Source organism: Anser anser (assembly GCF_964211835.1).
Source record: "Anser anser genome assembly, chromosome: 21".
NCBI classification, from domain to species: Eukaryota; Metazoa; Chordata; class Aves; order Anseriformes; family Anatidae; genus Anser; species Anser anser.
This window is the reverse complement of record NC_139742.1, coordinates 10,724,844-10,745,602: the sequence shown is the minus strand read 5'-3', so window position 1 is coordinate 10,745,602 and position 20,759 is coordinate 10,724,844. Positions and strand designations below refer to the sequence as shown.

At 53.3% G+C, this 20,759-nt stretch overlaps 1 protein-coding gene across 14 annotated transcripts in view; it reads right to left on the bottom strand.

Annotated features, from left to right (window-relative positions):
- The window catches only part of DAB2IP (DAB2 interacting protein), a 224,258-nt gene that overhangs the window by 64,993 nt on the left and 138,506 nt on the right, over positions 1-20,759 (bottom strand). Inside the window, exons 1-3 of one of the 14 annotated variants that reach the window (XM_083807463.1) lie at positions 18,127-19,167; positions 13,463-14,095; positions 12,957-13,149 (exon numbers count right to left, since the gene is read on the bottom strand). The exons of 11 other annotated variants lie outside the window; for them this stretch is intronic. The gene's annotated coding sequence lies outside the window, so the exon portion shown is untranslated. Of the gene's footprint in view, positions 1-12,956; positions 13,442-13,462; positions 14,096-18,126; positions 19,168-20,759 lie in introns of those variants that run through there. 2 more of the 14 variants (XM_083807464.1, XM_083807462.1) reach the window with 2 other exon arrangements.

Genomic DNA, 20,759 nt, shown 5'->3' with positions numbered 1-20,759 from the left:
GCCCAGGGCTCGGGGAAGGAGCGCTCTCCCGCAGCACAGGCAGCAGGCGAACCTGTGTCTGCTCCACAAACCCAGCTGCCCCGCTGCTACTTCTCACCTCTTCAGTCCTGGGGGTGTTTGGCTGTGGACCGTCCCCCCAGCCTGCACAGCCCTGTGTGAGAGTCCTGGCTCCGAGATGGGAGCAGGGGACACGGCGCCTGGGGGTCGTACCCGGCCTGCAGAGCGGGTATGTGAGGAAGATGAGAGCTGTTCAAGCTGCAGAGCAGCACTGGTAAAACAAGTGGCTAAAACTGGCTGTGAGGAGATTCAGACTGACAATTAGCAGAGGGCTTTTAACCACGAGAGAAGTGAGATTTGAGATTAGCCTGCCAGAGGGAGGGAGAACGGGGAAGAAAACCTCAGTGATGTTACCAGGGAGGAAATATGTTTATGAAGGATATTCTAAAACGTGGTTGTCAGGAAGAGATCAGGTCTGGACCTGCTGAACGACGAGGTCCCTTCTGGTCATGTGCAATATGGCCTGGCTGGTCTAATATTTCCTAGCAGAGTCTCTCTGGCATGTCCAGAGACGGCACAGCCAGTCTTGGATATCCTTCCCGGAGGTCTGGAGAAGGACAAGTTGAGGCAGAGGAATCCGGCGTAGCGGCTGCTCCCAGCTACCCTGGCAGCCCTTGCCCGAGCTGTGCAAACCAGGACGAGCCAGGAGGCTCTGAGGCAGGATGCAGTCGGGCAGCAGCGTACGCATCGGACAGCAACAGCCGCGTTCCTGCCAGCCCCACGGCCGCCCCTGCCTGCTGCCTGGCCTCGCGGTGCGCAACCGCACGGCAAGAGCTGCCTGGGCCTGGCCGGACGCTGAGCCGTGCCAGGGGCTCCCCAGGTCCCTGAGATGTGAGCTGGGCCAGAGCCCGCTCACCTGCATCATCCAGGGAAACGTGTGCCGGTCCTGGGACGGGGAGCTCTGCCCCGTGCCTAAATAGCAAAGCCAGCATTTAGTTCCTTCATCTCCACACGAAGTATCTCATTTCAATTTAATTTCACAGTTGTAATGGATTTTTCAAAAATATTCAAGAACATATTTACTTTCCAACATCTTATTTCCTTTCACATTTGAAAAAACTTTCTATCTAATCCCCCAAGTCATCCTACAGTCTGAATAATTTCAGGTTTTTAATCAATAGCTGTCAGACTTGTCAAATTACTTTAGGGACCACAAAGCAATTTTTAAACATTCATAAACCCTCGTAGAACAGTTAAGTGCACTGAATTTTAAAAGAAAGAGGAACTGAATAACACTGATCAAATAGGATTATATTCTGGCAAATTATAAATTAGTTTTTTATGAATCATCTCACAGCTACTTATCTAGCGTCGGGCTTCTGCTGCTGTAGGAAAGCGAAGTTACTGTTCACCTCTAGAGAAAGAAGCCTTCTTTTCTTTTGCTTCTGAGCCTACTAAGAAGGAGCAAGGTGCAAGGCATTTTTTTTGTTGTCCTTCCTAAAAGCAACTTCATTATCCCGCTAGCCACCTTGGGGGTCCCTCTGTCAGCCTGCTGCCTAAGCCAGAGACGGCCGAGCTGCGGCTCCGGAGCTGTATGAATGCACCTTGGCTCCCGGCGTCCTTCCCATCCCAGTACTGCTTCGCGGTCTGCTCCAGCCACGTGAATCTGTCTGGCGTGTCACTCTAGAAATGATGGTCACAAAAGTTCTCAATTTATTAGACAAAGACCACCTGGACCCACAACGCAGCTTGAAGCCTTTATAGGGAAGATTTTCCACGTTGCACTGAGGCAAGCTACCAGATGAACGCAGGAGCCTGCGCTGTGCTTGGTCTAGGAACAAAGAGAGATCAAGAACGTCTGAAGAAGTCAAACATGTTTATCCAGCACCGACTTTACACACAACAGTCCCACCTCATCACCACAGCGTCTTTCCTAAATTTGAGGGATGTGGCTTGCACAAGGGATAAACAGGGAGCTTCGTAGCTACACCAAGAATGTTGGAAGTCTTCCAGGAAAAAGCACGGCTCAGATCAAAGCGGGGATGAAGGATGTTCAGAAGGAAGGAACGTTTCAGCCGGCCACATGCAGCCTAACAAGCCCAAACCGTCTGCCCTCCTCCTCCCAGCTGAACTTCCTCTTCCACCGTCAGAGCTGCCCCAAACACACCCGCACCTTCACTGTTCCTGAGTGCCTCCCTCGGCGGCAGGCCCCCTCGCGTGTTACTCAGGAGAGCTGAGCACCAGCACCGAGCCTTGCCGGCCAGCTGGCCACGTCACAGAGAAGGGAGTTTAACCCCGGCTGCGGCACCGGCTGCACCGTGAGACCAGGGCAATTGCCATTCCCTGGCTACTGAAGGCAGGAGGGGAGAGGACTGCGAAGCAAAAGGCACCGCGTTTCCCAAGGAACAGCCGCCGAGAGGAGGCCTTGCTGCTCAGGTACGGGCGAAGGAGCCGCACAGTTCCGCGGGGCGCAGGGCGCTGGGGGCACGCACTCGCCTGCAGCTTCATGTCCAGCACAGGCACGGCCGTGAGCCAGAGCACAGGCCTCCCAAGTCCTCCTCTGGGACAACTCATCTGGTGCCATGCCTGTCTCCGTGCTCTTTGTGGGCTTACGGTTCCCCAGAGCTCGGGGATGCACGGGTTTGGGGTGCAGTGAGTGGGGTCGGTTCTGCAAGTCACACCTCCTACTGCTGCTGCTTCCCTGGGGAGGCGTCGAATACATGCCCTGGCTGTCTGCGTCTGCTGCAGATGTCCTCTGCCAGAGATGCGCAATTTTATATGTGAAGCTTCCAAATACCGAACAATGGCTGCTTTTAACCTTTACACTGGTTTCTGGTTTCCCAAAGGACTTTGGCTTCTGCCCTCTCACTCGGTGCAGCACCGCCGGCAGCAGGAGAGGCCCGCCTCACGCAGGCACGTCTCTGGCTGCCGGCAGCCCGCAGTTGCCACTCGCTTGCCCAGGCTCAGGCGCCCCGGAGCAGGAGATGCAGCAGGCACGGACTCTGATACCCCGCTGACCTCGTCTGACGGTGGCTCAATGTCCAAACCACCGCGCTGGGAGCCGAACCTGTCCAGGCTTTGGGAAACCTTGCTCCTAGCGCCCAGGTGGCGCACAGCTGCCCGGGCGCCTTCCTCCGCCTTCAGCTGAGCCTGGAAATAATTAACGAGGCCAGCCCGGGGCAGGAGGCAGGGAAGGAAAGGAGAGCGTCCGACCTGGTGGCCTGGCCAAGTCAGAAGGAAGCGAGGGATTGTCAGACTGATTCAGACTCAGTTGCTTTTTTTGTACTTCAAATTGAAGAAGCAAAAACATTTCTCCATGAGAGCATTTCGGCAAGTTCAGAGCTTTTTAGGGCTCGGTCTGCTTTTCTTTGTGAGGTGCTCGGTGGGTTCGCCGAGCCAGCCCTCACAGACAGCGGAAGTCTAGTGTTCTCTTTTAGCTTTCTCAGTATTTAGTTTATTGCTAACTGTTTGCCCAGTGAACCAGAAAACCAAGTATATTCAGGCACGCTGTGCTAACGCACAGACGCTCATGCTAACGTATATGCAATGACACGCGCTGGATGCTCTCGGCCAGAACAACGGAGCTGCAAGATCTGAATGAAGTGAAGAACGCGAGAGGACAGCGATCAGATCGGTTCGGTGGAAATGCTGGAGCTAACTTTTCCCGCTAACTGAAATGATTAATCCCCTGAATTACACCTGATAAGGATTCAAGCGTTTCATTACTCTGCATTAGTAATAATAATAAAATTGGTGCTTTTTGTCATGAGATGCTCTGCCCAGGGAATTGTGGAAGAACATTTAATTACAGGGCTGTTTCATTAAATGTAAAAATTAAACTAAAGACAAGAGGGTGCGATTTTTGGAAGAGAAAATAAAGCGGTAACATAATGAAAAAGAGGGATTTATAAGGCACAGAAGGAGACGCAGAAACCACGCTACAAGAAGCCCCGAACGGCACCTTCCCGGCACTGACCAGCACCCTCGCCCGGCGCCCTCCCCGCGTGGCAGCGGCCCCGGTGGCTTCAGACCCCAGCTCCCCAAGACCCAGCCCTAGTGCAGCCCCCCCGGCCCCGCAGCCCCCATGAAGGGCCCTGGCTTCAGGGAGCTGCATGGGGGTGTCTCGGCGAAGCCGGCCCAGCTCAGCGCGTCTGAGCGGCCCAGTGCTGCTTCTGCTGGGAACGACACCCGGTCCCTCACCGCTCTGCGTTTTTCTTTAACCTCCTGAGACCCTTCCCCACAAAGAGCTGTCCTTTAGGCACGGGTTCGCTCAGCACGTAGCAACAGCAGGCTGGGGCTGCTCCACGTGCCTGGCTGTAACTCAAGGAATGAATTACTGAACGACACCAGTTACCGTGGGGGCACCACCAAGATGAAAACTACTCAGCTTAGAAGTCACCAGAGTAGTCCGTGTGTGGTGACGGTTGGTGTCCCCTCTGCCTTCCCTGCAGAACGAGACGTACGGGCGACCAAAAAGGGAGAGGAGCCAACAGAATAAATACTATCGAGTGGACAAGGGACAAAAAAGCCTATCAAATGTAATAGGAAAGCTAAAACGAGTGCATTAAACGGAGCCCCTGCACCACGTCCCGGCTCTCCCCGCTGCTCCCCGCGTGGCACTGCGGGCAGGGAAAGGGCTGGGAGCGCTGGAGGATTTGGTTTTCAACTGTTTGTGCTTATCTGTGGTTGTGGAAGCATTTCAGAAACTCAGCCGGTGCCTCGGGGCGCTGGGCAGTGCTCTGAAAGAGCTGGGGGCTGGGATAAGGGGGAGCCAGCCAGGGCGATGCAGCTCCAGAGCAGAAGGGCATTAACCCCAGCTGCACCGTCTCTTTCCAGGACACCTTGCTCACACCCGCCAATCCATTTTTTTTCTTTCCAAATAGTTGGTGCCGCTTCAAAACCTGTTTGCCTGACTTCCAAAAGTGATGGTTTCACTACCGTGAAAAATCGAACACGTCCTGAAGGAGTGTTAACGCTAACGATGGCCCCCAAACCGTTTGCTGCGGTGGCGGCACAGCGTTACAGCCAAGCACAGCCAGCAGCCACTTCGTCCCTGCAGCTCGCGCTGCCGCCCCGAGCCCCGCGGTGGGACCGGGCCCAAAGGGACCCCGCAGCCGGCTGAGCTCCCGCGAGCCCCGGTGCTAACGGGCACAAACACCCCCTGCTCCGAACAGCCAAGTGCTTTTCACAGCCCAGTAACCCCAGCCACCACTGGCCAGCCTTGCAGCTCTATCAATAAACGTGAGAAAAAAGAGCCTTTTCCTCCCCAAAGTTGTGTTTTTCGTTGTCTTTAAAAGGATGCTCTGCACAGAGATCAACGTACAAATAACAGCACAAATCCATAAAACTTGAGACACTTTCACTCCTCTGAAATGCCCGATGCCACAGGAAGTGGGGAAAATGCCATATAAAGTGCTAAAATATGTGGACAGTCCCTTTGAAAAGCTAACTTGGCATACATGCAGTTATACCTTACACGTAAATATTGCATGAGTGAGGAACCGAATAGTCTTTAAATATTCCAAGACTTTTTTGCTTAAAAAAAAAGAAAGAAAGGAAAAAGAAAACCAAAATCACACAATTTTCCCCTGAGCCAAGGAAGAGAACCTTGCATTTACAAAGGTGTATGTGGGGCTGAATGCCTTTGAAGCCGTGCCCACAGCCAGCACGCAGCGTCCTCGCGCTGAGACCTCCCCGTGTGCTCGGGCACAGCCCCTCGCCGGCCGTACCAACGAGCACAGCGCCCGGACACCCCAGCGGGACGAGGAGGGCTCCTGGAAGGCCCCGAGCACACAGGTTATCCCGTGTTACAGTTCATTCCTCCCACTGAAATAATAAATCTGGTGTAGGAATACAGCTCCCTACAAATACCAGGAGATCTGGCCTTAATATACTCAGCCTTATAATTAACACCGACTTGAGTGTCTGTGGAGGCTCAGAGGTCTCTGGGGCTCTCCATCAGGGACTATCTCTATTTAGGGCCAGGACCGACGGCAGCGGTGTGCGTGGTAGGGCTCGGGGCTCCAGCAGCTGGGCTCTGGAGCTCTCCGAGGGGATCTCCCCGCATGCAGAGGGCAGTCAGAGCCCTTCTCTCGATGATCAGTGAGGCTGACAGGCAGGGTAAAGATCGCAGCATCATCTCTAGCTGGCTCTTGACTAAGCACGAGGAAAGAGGCAGAGATGGAAAATATCCTGAGGTTACAAGATGGTATTTAAAAAAAGAAGTTCCATTGAGAAACTGCTGCTGGGATTTGATTTGCTGCCATTCCCATTGGCATTTCTGAGAAAATTCCTCTTTATAAATAAAACATATTTTAAAGTGAAATGTCACGCTTCTAGGTTTTCTGGTGCAAGCCGGTGAAGAGCACTGCCCAATACTCAGAAAATGAAGCCCAGTGACTTTAACTGCTAGGTCCCGGATCCGTGTTGCAATCACAGCAGCTGGGATCGGTGCCCCAAAGCAACAGGAACCGCACGGAGACATCGAACGAGCAAAGCTGCAGAGAGTCACCATTTCAAACCTAAACCACCGCAGTCATCCAGTCACTTAACTTCTGCCATCTGCAAAGCGGGAGCAGTCTATAGCTGCTACTTCCAAGAGTTGTCGGGAGACCTTACACGAGAATATTTAGAAAATATTTTATATGTATTTGACATTACTCTTCCAAAAGCATTTTCCTGCGAGCGACTGGGAAGCCTGACTCACTTGATGGCCTTTGGCAAGATGCTTATCATCCGTCCTTTCATTTACGTTTCCAGTGCAGCATCCCAGAACAAGCCTCTGGTCTATCTAATATGGTATCCTGCCTCCAGCAGTAGCTAATAGCTGATGTTTCAGAGGAAGGCAATCTTGTTAACAGAGGGAAAATATAGTTCCTGACCCTTGAAGGCAGGCAGGCAGAGCCCTGAAACTTTTGATTTATTCTTTCTGCTGATGTTGGTTGCTTAGCTACAAATATTCTCAATGCTCATAAAAGGCTCTCTCCCTTACTCCTCCTCACCGCCGTGTTTTAAGTCCGGCCACAGTTTATTTTTCCTGCAACCTAGGTGATGAAATTTCACGTCGATGTGCCATCGGAGACGCAGGACGCCCTCCTCCCTCTGCGACGCCTGGGCAATTGCCATCAGCGCTAACGGCGCTGGAGGGGCTCCGCGCCGTGCGGAGGGGCCGGGTCACCCGCCAGCACCCACCATGGGCAAAGCGACAGCGAGCCTCCGAGCTCTGCCGTGGGAGCACTCTTACAAAAGAACATAGGAAGGGGAGGGAGAAACCAACAGTAAGCGACAAGCTTGATGAACCAAAGGGAGCCTGTAGCGAAAACAAATCTGCTGGCAGCTCGTTCCACGGACCCAGCGAGCATTCGAGACAACGCCTCGCAGACTGGTGGGTCTGACATGGCGCTCGGGACCTGCCTGCAGGAGATGTGTGTGCTCAGCACCCGCCTGCAGGAGATGTGTGTGCTCAGCACCTGCCTGCAGGAGATGTGTGTGCTCAGCACCCGCCTGCAGGAGATGTGTGTGCTCAGCACCCGCCTGCAGGAGATGTGTGTGCTCGGGACCTGCCTGCAGGAGATGTGTGTGCTCAGCACCCGCCTGCAGGAGATGTGTGTGCTCAGCACCCGCCTGCAGGAGATGTGTGTGCTCAGCACCCGCCTGCAGGAGATGTGTGTGCTCGGGACCCGCCTGCAGGAGATGTGTGTGCTCAGCACCCGCCTGCAGGAGATGTGTGTGCTCAGCACCCGCCTGCAGGAGATGTGTGTGCTCGGGACCCGCCTGCAGGAGATGTGTGTGCTCACAGGGTCCCCGGGCACAGCAGCTGTGAGCAAACCCGCCAGGATGGGACCAGCTGATGCAAGTCTGCTGTGCCCAGGGGCGAAACATCCCAAACGCACGGCAACGTGCCCTGCAGATCTCCCTGTCCCCGGTCTCTTTGCACGTGTCCCTGACAGCCAGCAGAACACGTGGCTCCAACCCTGCAGCTCTGCTCCCTGCTCTGCGGGGTGTCTGGCGGGGCTGCTGCAACGCGCGAGCATTCGTTAGCGCCGAGGTCCTGCCACCGCCTCCATCTCCCACCCCGCTCCGTGCTCATGTGCCGGGCAGGAAGAGGCCATCAACAGGTGACATGAGTCAAGAGGAAACAACGGTCTAGCCTCAGTCAGGGAGGAATAAAATGACTGCAAAAACAATAACCTCGCAGAGCCACCCTGAGGAAAACAAAGAGCGCGGCTCTGGATGGGAACGCTGGGACAATTGCTCGCGGCAGCTGTGGGGAGAGGGAAGGCAACAGAATTCAAAGTCGGGTTTTTTCCTGTCTGCTCAAATTAGAGAACAATGGGCAAAACCTCTCCCGGTGGGAAAGGGAAGCAGCCTAGCAGGGGAACGCGGTGCCGGCACCCGACTCCAAAGCCGGCCGTGCTCAGGAGCCTCGGTCGGCTCTCCCCGTGCCCCCACAGAGCACCCGCCCGCTGCTCTGCCCTCTCCCTGCTTGCTAGGAGGGCGCACGCTGCTGCGGGGTCGTGTCTGAAAAAGGCTTTGAGATCTCCTTCCTAAATACTGCTAACAGAGGTCTGAATTATACCAAGGTTTTTGTGCTCCCACCGCACAACGCCCTCCCTACTTCACATTTTAGAAGTCAGGCACATACGCTTACAGCTGTCTCTGCGCACACGCAGACAGGTGAACACGACTTCACACAGAAAGCCGGAGGATGCTATCTAGAGCTCAGGGAAAAGGATGTCAGCTGCCTTGACAATGCCATCAGTGCAGGAGCCAAGAGCCATTTTTAACTCATTTTGCTGTTGCACAGTCCCTTTAAAGGACCTGGGAGTGCTTTAAAAGCCGGGAGTAGAGCTGAGCCCCGCTTTGGTGCTGCTCTGTAAACATGGAAATGAAGAAACAGAGCTTAAGGCAATGGACTTTTGGTCCCCAGGAACCTCTCACTGAAGCCCGAAGAGGAGCTCCTGTGCAGTTTGGTCCTCCAGCAGACACTGGCAGCATCCAGCTCCTCAGCCCCAACTGGAAGCAGACTGAGATGTGATCACAAAATTACCGGACAAGCACAGAGATAGTGCTGGTACAATCTGCTGACTAAAGCCGGGGCAACTTGAGCAGTAAAAACACCTTTTGGGCTAACACTGCCTCGTGTTTGGTGAGCAGATAGCAGCACACAGAAGCGCTGGCAGTCAAGGGTCTCTTTATCAGACTTGTTTTGTAACTAACAACCTTGCAACGATGCCAGGAGAGAACCAGAAAGCTCCCGGTCAGCACTGCACTGCAATCAGTGATTAATTTGTTGCAAGACACTTTGCTTGCTGTACATGACAGAGCTCATAAATTCTCATTTTTATTGATGTTGTCCTGGCCGAGGGGGCACACTGGTGAAGGCTGCCTCGTGCTGCAGGCGTCCTGCAGAGCTACCTGGGGACCGCCAGCGGAGCGCAAGCAGCCCGAGCCACTGATGCCATCTGACTGGGGGAGCCCCGATGAACCAAGGACGCAGGCTCAGTATCTGACTGCCTGCACACGCACAGAGGCACACACACACACACACACGCACACGCACCCAGGCACACACCCAGCCACTCCGAGGTGTCAGCGCTCGCTCGGCTCAGTCGTCTCAGCCGGCTGCACGCTGCGGCACCGCAGCAGCCCTGCTCCAGGTGCTCCTTGGAGCCCTCCCCAGCTGCCAGCTGCTCCCCAGAGAAGCTGCAATGTCAGGACACCCGCCTCAGGAGCTCCCCACGGCCAAGTCTGTGGCCGTCTACACACAGACACGAGGGCCCGGCTAACGGAGGTAGGCATCTCCCTGCCTGGGAGAGCCCTGCTCCCGCGCTGCAGGCGATCCGCCTTTCTCTCCCTTGGCAGGTCCATGTAACTGAACGCCCTCGCTCTGCTCCTGCCCACCTTTACAAGCCGTGCTGAGGACCACGGGCTCATCAGGCCCTGACTGCTGCCCTCAGCACTTTGTATGTGCTCTTCGTATCGCTTTCCTGGGCCCCAGCATCCTCACCAGAGAGTTTGCTAAGGCGTGCAGCTGGCCGTGCTCTGACTTGCAGGGAGGGACTGGAAGATGAGGAACGTGCTGTTGGGACAAAAATCGCTGGAAAATGTTCTGTTCTGTGGAGACCAGTCCTGCAAGTGGTGGAAAGGCTGACCTGAGCCTCTCTGCTGGAGCTCTGCTCGCTCCCGCGGGACAGCTGCAGCACGTGCACCACCCTGGGGAACATTGCCACCCGCACCTTAGTCAATCACGCTGCAGGATATGGCCAACTGCTCAGAGGCTTTGTTAAAGCCCGTTTACCATTTATCGGCCTAGTTCTTGGTTTTATTGTCTTTGCTGTAAACCTGCTGGCTGCAGCCCAACCTGCATCCCGCTCCTTCCCGGGCAGCAGGCAGCGTGGCCCCTCTCCCCACTGCGCTCCCAGCCAGGCACCGAGCACCTCCTGAGCCGGGGAGAGCCTCCTGGGACAGGTCTTCAGCTGTGAAGCACGAATAAGACTAAATATGCCAGTACAGTCCCTAGGTGGAGAACCCGGCAGCTTAGGCCCAGTATTTAACTCGACTCCAGCAGACATCCGTGCCCAACAAGTCTGAAAAACTGGGTCTTGAGCATCTAAAACTAGGACTGAACAAATCATTGGCTTTACGTTTTGTTATCCCAGGTGATACAACTTTCCTTTGAATAGCTCTTCCCGGCACAAATGACAATTCTGTTGTGTATTATTAAATCTGTCATCAAATTGCAGGTCTCAAACGGTGAAAGCCGAAGAGAAGCAGAGAAGGGGGGTGTTTCTGTACAACACCCAGGGGAGCCGAGGGAGCCTTTTAAATGTGAAAAGGTGTTTTTCCTGTCATTTCCAGCAGAAGGAAGCTCACAAAATTACTGAGTGCTTTCTCATCCCACTCACTACCTTCCCGGCTTCCCAAATACGCACCCTGGGGCCACAAAGGCGCGGTGAGCTGCTGTGACGAGAGGCCAGACACGCGAGGGCTGTGGCCAGCGGAGCACCACACACGGGGGCTCGCCGGGCCCCGCTCCCCCCAGATCTGAGGCTCCCCGTTGCCTACAGCGCCGCTTTTCCCCCGCTCCGTTCACATCTTCCTGTGCTAATATTGTCGCTAACGAGGCCCAGGAGGCGGCTCAGCCCCACAGGAGTCTGTGTTGGTTTTACCACCCCGCGGCAGCCCCCTTCTGCAGGCACGGCGCCATGCCCAGGGCCTCCCCTGCCGCCCGCGGCGTGGCGGTGGGGGCAGCGCGGGGTGTCAGCGTGCCGCGGGGCCGCGGTGCTGCGGGCTGGGAGCCCCCAGAGCACAGCCAGCCCCAACCCTGCCTCAGCTCTGCTCGTCAGACGAAAAAGACCGAAATGACGGCTGGGAATCAGAAGGAAGCGAGGAGAATCGTATCGGCTTACCTCTGAGCATCAGCATGACCGTTAATTACGGTCTGCTACATTACGCTACGATTTAATGAGGACAAACACAGACGCACCTTGACCTTTCCCCCTCGCTGCACACCGCTTTCCTCACGCCCGTCCTGCAGCCGCGCTGCCCGACCCCGCCTCGGGAGGATGCTCAGCGTCCCGGCCTCCAGCCCCGGGGGCTGACCGAGGCTGTCGTACCAAAATCACTGCCACAGTTACAGGTACCTGCTCCCTGGGGTACGTAACACGCTTCGTTTTCTAGCTGCCATTATTATTTGCTGAGTTTATTGAACGGCGAGCGGTCCAAAGGGTAAGGGGGAATTCTGCTGCCGCCGAAGGCGTCGCAAGCAATGCTTGTCACCCTGCTACTTGTAGGGAAAAAGAGATGGGAGGGAGGAAGTGTGCCTGGAGCCTAATGAGGACACAAATGCTTGCCAGACTTTACTCTGAAATACTTTCTTTCTTTCCTTTTCAACAAAATCCTTTTCTGCCAGGCTCAGAAAAGAGCAGAGCTGGACAATTGTAGGGGAAGCTGGGAGAGCCTAACAATAGAGGAGGAGTGGAGAGGGGAGAGGAACCAGCCTGGCTCCTTTTACTCAAAACGGAACATGAAAAGAAACAAATTGCAGAAAGGATGACTAACAAAGACAGCTTTAAAATCATTTCAGGGTTAGCCTTTTCAGGCTCACAGCACGGACATCGGGAAAGGACGCTCGGTTTCATAAATTACATAAGATTTCATACATCTCCCTTTAAAGTTAGCTATCCGGTACTCTCACCACGTACACAGCCGCCTACACACACCCGGGACTGCTTGCAAACACACCCTGCCCTAGTCCATGGCCGATTCTTTTTTTTTTTTTTACAGTCATACAGAACTTCTACATTCTCTTTGAAAAAAACGTTAATCCTGTACGCAACGCCGTGGTCCCGCTGCCTGCTGCCCTCCCTGCGGGCGTGAGGGAATCGCCTGCTGCACGCCGTGCTTCCACAAGTTTCAGGGCCCAGAGCAAACGCCATGCGAGCAAACCGCTTTACCACTCGATTCCTGCATCCTTCTCTCTCCCCATGAGCGTCCAGAGAAGGCGCTGAACGCGCCGCTCCTTGGCGGCTGATTGAACGCAGAGGTTGGCTGCAGGCGCAGCTGCCTCGACCCCCACCGGCAGCTTTCACAGGAAGCAGCACAAACATCTGCACGGCTGTACCGACCAGCAGACCTCGGGAGAGCTCTGCTCAGAGCAGTCCAACGTTCAAAAATCCAACACACTGCACGATGCCGCAGCCCCAGCAGTCCCCACCAGCTGAAACAATGCACTGGCAAGTCTGTTTTCTCCATATCTGCTTCCTGGCTTTTTTTTTAAAAGCAGTGTATGAATTCAAAAGATTTTAAAGGTCCAGCTTTTCAAATCTGGATCATCCACTTCCAGAGCAAGCTCACGAAGGTGCGGGAAATGCTTCGCCACTGCAGTTCCATTGCAATTTGGCAAGTCCTAGTGACCACAGAAATGAAAGGTAAGCGAAAAGCTACTGGACACTTACCAAAGCCTTCACAGGACAGAAAAATAAGATCGGGATAGAAAAGAGGTTCTGGGATCCCTGGGAAAGTCAGCTCCTCGGCGAGCAGCGCGAGTCCATCCTCGGCGGTGCCCTCCCTCGGCCACGGCTCGCCCCGTGCTACCCAGCTGGCTCCGAGCTGCTTGCAGACTCCCGGACTGCGAGACTTCCTCTGCAGCTGATAGTGGGATTATTAAAGTAAACTGACTATTGCCCTTTGTGACGGGAGGTGGGGGGGAGGGAAGCTCAGCCCCTTCCCTTCCTTTGTAATTCAAGCCCTTCCTTGAGGCTCGCAGCTCTGGAGGAGGCATCTGCTCCCTGCTCCCAGCCCCTTCCCGCTGCCTGGGCGCTCCCGCAGGTGCTGGCGGGGATCCAGGCTGAGCAAACCGCGCTGCACTCGGGGTTTACATGACAAAGCAGCTCATTCCTAATTAAACTTCATCCAGCACGCTTCTCTCACGTATATAATTAGTGCAATACAGCTAACGTACCGGAAAGAAGGGAGAGAGCTCGCGCATAAGCACAGGCTCCTCGGTCTATGCCTCTGATGAAGTTTAGGATTTCCTCTCCATGTACTCAGCAGCAGGCTCCTGGGCGCTCCGAAGCTCTCGGCAGCCCTTCGGGAGGCACCCAGCCAGGCCTGGACGGGGCCGGGCGATGCCGGGGGCAGCGGAGCAGTGCCCGCTTCTGAGCCGTGCCCGGGGTGCACTGCCCGCCGCCGTCACTGCCGCCGCTGGAGTCCTTCACGGGCAGCTGCTCCAGGCAGCCCTGCTCGTTATTACTTCCTGCAGGCAGTTCGTCTTTAAAGCTGGAACTATAAACGCTGTCGGCTTAGCTTGCAGTCTCCTTCTATCAGTATTTACAATGCACATTTAAAATTATATATATATAAAAAAAGTGCAGGCATGGAGGAATAAGTCCACAATGCAGGCATATGGGAATTAAAGGACATTTTCCTCAAATCCTCTTGAAATTTAAACTGCCATTATTAGCCACTGCCCTTCTAGATAATAAACTGTAGTCCCTGACAGCAACAAATATATCTCGTCTCCACCACACACCCGTAGCACAATTCTGTACAATGACCTGGAGGGCAGCCTCAATCCAGCAGGTTTTACTTCACCCTGTCAATTAGAAAATTCTGACAAATTACAGAAATAAAAGAAGAAAAAAAAAGAACGTTTTGGTTGAGTTCCCACAACTCCCCATGCCTTGCCCTTTCCCAAAACACAAGCTGCTTGAAGCAGTGACATTTCTGAGGGCAAATGTTTAAATTCCCTGCTCCGGTGTGCCCACGAGCAGCGGGAACTGTTGCGTTATCTATTTCATCTCTTTGTGCCGTTCCCTGAGCTAACGGGAAAGGGAACCAGGAGCACCTGCCGCAAACCAGGGCTCCCCATGCTCCAGAAGGGCACTGAGGAAGGATGTGGCATTCTTCTGAGCATGTGCTTGCTGAAACAAGTATGTGGAGGGGCAGAACAGCAAGGATGTTTTCTATTCCATCTCTGTTCCGTGTCCCAAAGACGTGCTAGCAGCTTGGCTGTGACTTGTGCACGATCCCAACACTACCTCACTGTCACTGCGACGCAAACAGGCATCTCCCCAATCTACCACGTGCAATTTGCACAGCTGGCTCTCAGGACGTGTGGACATCCACTCCTCGCAGCCTGCTCTTGCACCAGAAATCCCGTCGTATCCAAATCCGGGAGACAAGAAACGAAACCCTTTTTGCAATACCCACGATGAATCATGTGTTGGCTGTCTGCAGGCCAAATCCCACTTCCACGGAAGTCCAGTGCTCACATCCTCCTTGCTTCAGCAGGAGCAGGCCCTGACTGTGCAGCAGCCATCGCAGCCTAGCTGCACGCCTCCCATTTCCCATTTTTCCTGCTGACACCAGGCTGGACGGGCTCTCAGACTGGCAGGCAGGCACGTCACCACGCATCTTCCCTACGGCCTTACGGCACGACTGGTAGGCAAATATTAAATAACGGGATTAAATCATGGACAGCCTAAGCTGAGGCTGGTGAAAAAGAACAGCTAGACCAAAAAACAAACAAACAAACAAACAAAAACAAAACAACAAGAAAAAAAACCGAGTCCGCACTGTTAAAAGACACAAGGAGCTTGCTTTTCTCCTATATTAAGCTGGTGTAAGTTCAAACTAATTCCACTCTATGCACATTGGCATAATAAAATAAGAATTGACCCAGCATCAAACATTCCCCGCTTTAGGAATTATTCCCATCTGCTAGCACCACAGAAGGTCCACGGGAGCCTGGGAGAATGAATCCATACGCACACTTATCTCTTCATTTCAGACCATTCATCACTCTTTGCCTGGAAGCAAGAGTTAATTTACAATAACTCAATGTCAAGATGGCAGTTTTGAAATCCTCTTGAGCATTGCCCTGGGAGAAGATTTTGTCCTGGCTATCTGTAGCCCCTGTAGATTCAGCTGAGCCTCTCTTTAAGTCACTTACTTTTAGAGCATGGTAGAAATAAAGAAAGAGAAGACCTGCTAAGCCGTAGCGAGTGCACATCCAAACCCATTGCGGGATCATCCCTCCAGTGCATTCTTGTGGGATTTCAGCAGTCAGAGGGATTGGAGACAGAAAGGAAGAATATGGCCGATCAGAAAACCCTGTGTGCAATGGAGATCATTCCCTAAGGTTTATTGTTTTGTCCAGACTAGATTTAAAGAAAACGAGTCTCGCACAGAGTAGGAAATACTTCCAGCCTAGAGCAGAGGAGAAGAATGTGCCCCTGGGCTAACATCAACAGATTCCAGCTTTCTGAAAGGGCTGTGCCACAGCCCGACCTGTCCCTCAAACCTTGCACCCAGCAGTCCAGCCCAAATCCCCAGGACTCCCTGAGCAGGGCCACCTACACACCGAACCCCGAAATCCTTTGCTCCCCTCTCCTCTCTCTTACCCTACTTTGGAACTGGCTTTATCTTTTCATTTTGAGGACTTTGCTTACCACATTTTCCTAGTGCTGCTGATGGCGCTTGTCTTATCAAGGACAATCTGCATCTAATATTTTGGAAAGCAATTATTTAGAAATCTTCAGGTAGTGCCTAGACAATGGCTGACACGCCATCTATGTAAATCAGAAGGTGTCTAAAGAGGGTGTTTACAAGCAGAACGCTGCTAAAAGTCTGCCGTGGTTGCAGATAACAAGGCTGAGACAATGACAGATTTCCTTCCCCTCGCAGCCAAGAGCAGCTCCCTCTGATTGGCTTCGCTGTGTTTATCCAGGATGCTGGGAGAGAGCAGGCACCAAATATGCAATTAATTGGCAGTTTGCAAGAGCATATTGCCTAAAGATAAACAGAGTGGGTGATCGTGTCATATGTAAAATGGCTGAGTGCTGCAGATGTACTGTTGACCCAGTTTAAAAAAAAAAAGGGATTTTTTTTTTGTTCTCTTGAAAAATAATTATATTCAAATGAATACTTCTTTGCACAGTCCCTCTGGCCTTTGAATGTTTCGTGAATGTAAGCCATTCCGTGCTCTTCCTTAATCTGGAAGTACTTAGTAAATTAAGAATTTGCTGAAAACTTTTAGTGCTGACATCAGTAAAGCCTTTCACCAATAGAGAATTTTTTGCAGCAGCAAATGAGTACCTTGCTACATGGTGTTAATGGCCTTTGCTGTTCACAGGCGGTGCTTGCGAGCAGGAAAAGGCAAGACATTGTCAGGAAAAAAAAAAAGGACAAAGATGACATAAAACCCAGAGGCAGGTAAGGAAATAAAGAAAATGGGGAAATGACTGAATGCTGCTTAGGAGCTCAAGACACACGCTGGGGAAAATACATTGAGGCTGGAAAAGCAAAGGGAAAGGCAACCTGGAGGTGATGCCAGACAAGTCTGGTAGCCTGAGAGCCTTTAGAAGGGGTACCTGTGCCACGATCAGAGCGGCAGCACGAACTCGTGATTGAATGCAAGGCACACACTGAATAGCAGAGCTTTGTTTCAGGACAGAGGATGCATTACAAGAAAAGTCCTAGATGTTGACTTTCAGACTTAATGTCCTGCCAAACAAAGCAGAGGCCCAAGCAGCTACCAGGCACACCAGTGCAGGCAATGAAAATCAATGCCCTCGCAGGACAAAAGGACATTTGTCTCTCTCCTTTTTTATATGTAGTGCTATAAAAGTAAAGACTAAAGCACATGACAAATCTCTCACTTCATTTTACCGAGACCACACTGACATTAACAGCACTGTTCAGACCCAGCAAGAAAACAAGTCATGACCTGGCAGCTTCACTGCGAGGGACAGCACACAGATTGTATCTGCCCCAGCTTCAAAAATGCCTTCGCTGGAGCTGCCGATCCCAGGGAGAGATTTGTACGGCGTGCTTCGACTCGTCGTTTGGCCCGGTCCTTTCAATTTGCCCTCAGCCTAGGCTGCTGACTGCCAGAGGGCAGCTGCCCATGAACCTCCTGCTGCCGACGTCCATCCTTCCCTCCTGCTCTGCGGCCATGCGGGCGAAGCCTTTGGGCAGGGCTCAGCCCAAGGTCCCTGCCCGAACGCCAGGCATCAGCCACGTGCCGCGCGCTTTGGTGTCCCAGAAGCATGGCAAAAAATCAGCGGTGTTTTAAAAATCTGCTGTTAGATCAAAGTTTCTGTATTTGGGTACCTAAAATTAGCTAGCAAAGTAAGTGACATTTTAGTGGGAGATGCAGCACTTCCATTGATTTTAATGGATTCAGCATCCCAGAAAAGTAGGCCGCTTATTTATGTCCCTACATCAGCATCTGCATGCCTAGCGTGCGGGAGCCAAGGCTGAGAGCGATGACCTTAAGTTTTAAAAACCCTGAGACGACTCTGCATGCTTTGGTCTGTTATCCCCTTTATTTCTGCCAGCCAGTCTTCTTTGAGAGGTAGACTTAAGCTGTAAATGTGCCTTTAAAATTTCTCGCAATGAGGTCTCCTCTAGTTAGCCAAACACTTGGGCACCAGCGTAACGCCCCCCTGAAGAGAAGCACCTGGCTGCATCAAGGCCAACGGGCTCCTCCGATCCCTTGGGCTGAGACGGGGAACAACTCTTTGTGTCCCCATGGAAAAACCTCTGATCCTGATGGGAATGGCTCGGCAGCCTTGAGAGCTGTGTGGCCTGGAACAGGCTGTACCACCTCCCAGTACTCACCTTGCAAAGAGCTGGGCAGCCAGCAGCAGGCAACGGGGTCTGGGGGGCGCGAACCTCGCTGCTGCACGCGAGGGGAGCTCCTTAACCTGCCGCCCGCCTCCAGACTTCGTTATTTTAATCCCCTGCAAGTGAGCGGCTATCAGCGGGCTGCCGTCTGGGTGCTTAAGGAAATCGCTGTATAATTCAGCTCTGATTGTTTAAAGCACTTGGCAGGAAACAATAGATAGAAACTGACAGGACTTTCTGCCATTAACAATACAGGCTAATAAGGTGAAATGCTCTCCGCAGAAACGTTGTGACAGGTACCCACAGGTGCAAATGAAGTAAAAGCCGTGGCAGGGCAGTCTCTGCACTGCAGCCCCTCCGTCTTGACTTCGCAAACAAGTCCTCCTCACACCTGCCCTCTCCCCGCCCGCTGTTCCACCAGGCTGTTTCGGTCACAGCACACCCGGGTTTGCGAGGTTTAAAAATGCCCAGAGAGGACCCGCAGAACCAAACGAGCTGGTTCACATCCGCCGCCCATTCCCATCCCCACAGCTTCAGGGGCAGGGGAGAGGAAGGACGCGAGCCACTGAAGGGGAGGCCGGGGAAGGCCCCACCTCGGGCAACCCGCGCACCACCAGGCTTTTGGCACGAGTGTTGGCGTGCCGGCATGCTCGCAGAGCCACGTCAGGGAGCTCAGCACGCAGCCAGCGCGGGCACGGGGGTGCTCTGAGGGCCCAGCCCTCCTCTACCAGCAACTGCTGGAGCTCAAAACGTCTGTCAAAAGAGTCAGAGCAGGCAGCTACAGGCACTTTGCGTTTTCCTTCATCTTACTGACTACAGCTCAGGCTGTTATCCCGGGCAGACTCCCCAGACAGCCGGCGAGGCAGGGGCACGCAGGCGGTGGCTGCAGTTTTCCCCTGCATGCGGTGTGTCCCGATTCCCACCTGTATTTAACCGGACAATTAACGCAACTTGCGCTCGCAGAAGGCAGCGAGGGGGAGCGGTGCACAGCCCGGACTCGCCAGAGCTGCGGCCTCAGCACCGCACAGGGGTGAATTCATCTGCTGTGCACAAACCTGCTGCTGGGACACCGGTAAGAGCAGCTGTACCTGCTCCCGGCAACGCCTGCCGGCGTCGGGATACTGCGCTGCTCTCCGCTGCAAGGTAAAGCTGTTCAAGGAGACGTGGTGTGTGCCTGACTCGGTATTTCTAACGGGAGCTGACACGGCCGGCGCTGAAAGTCAGACAGGAAGAAGTCCTCAGACAAGGAAACCAATTAGAAAACATAACTGACACGGGTACATAGCTTAGGAGATATATAAAGCAAACCTAGGAACATCCTCATCCTGAAAACAGGACACACAAAATCTTTACTTTTGTACAAGCCAGAGTTAATTTAACAACAAGGAAATATTCTAAAGGTCACCTGGATCTTTTACGGGTATCCTTATACCTGAAAGGCAAGGCACTGGCTTCAAATTCCATTTGAGATTTTAAAGTTTATGGATGTTTCTGCACTCATTAAACTGCAGCCTCACGGGAAAAGACAAATAGGGGGCAACTGGATCAGGTAAAAGATGATTTTCTAAATGGCAAGAGGTGAGAGTCCTGCCGCCCGCAGCGCTGCCAGTCGGGGGAAAGGCCGCAGGAGCGCTCCCTTCCAGCGGCTGCCCCTCTCCCCTGCCCAGACACCAGGGAGCCAGGCCCACCAGGCTGCGCAGACGTGGTCAGTGCCCAGCTCCGGCTCCGGGAGGAGAAACGGCCCAGCTCCGCGCCCCGGACACAGGCACAGAGCGGCCGGGGCAGCCTGGCCCCAGGGGACAGCCCAGGGCTTTGAAATTCTCTGCGCTGGACAAGTTCTCATAGGGAACGCCGCCGGCAGTGTCTTTCTGTGCACTGTTCTCTCGGGGTTAAATACGACTCACGTACCCCTGACCGGGGAGAGCTGCTCTTTGTGGGGGAAAATGCAGAGCAAGCTTTCCGTTTGACACCGCTGTTACCACACCATCAAAGGCTAAATAAGCAATAAGAAGAAGAACCAAAAGCTTACCAATATCCTCACTCTCTGTGCACATTTCACTGTCAAAGAGATTAGGATGCTTACTTCTAAAACTGGACGAAAAGTCTTAAAAATTTGTTTTTGCTATTTTCATTGACAATGTAGGGTTTTTTTCCCTCTCTACCTATTCTATGACTTAATTTCAAAACATTTTACAACCTTTTCATTACACAAAAATGGGAAAAATAGAAGGAACGAAGGAAATAAAATGGCTTTTGACTAGCAAAAACTCAAAGCATTTCAAAGTTATAAAAATGTAATTTTACGAAAATCAGGGATGCTGTTAGCATTGACGTGAAGCACGGCAGGTTCTGGAAGGCTGAACAACTGCTCCAGCACGCACAACACATGCTGCCTTGCCAGCCGGCCTCGTGCCTGCTGATAGAGGTTCAGCAGCCCACGTGCACCCCTCCCGGTCCCCCGGGACCGCTCTGAGCACGGGCACCCTGCGGCTTTGCAAGGGGAACGGCCCCGCTGCTCGGGCCAAGACTGGCGTTGCAGGAGAGCTACTCTCTGAAACACAGCATCCGAAGGCTGCAAACGAGCTGGGTGTTCGGGATGGTGAACCACAGCCTGCACAGTCCGTACA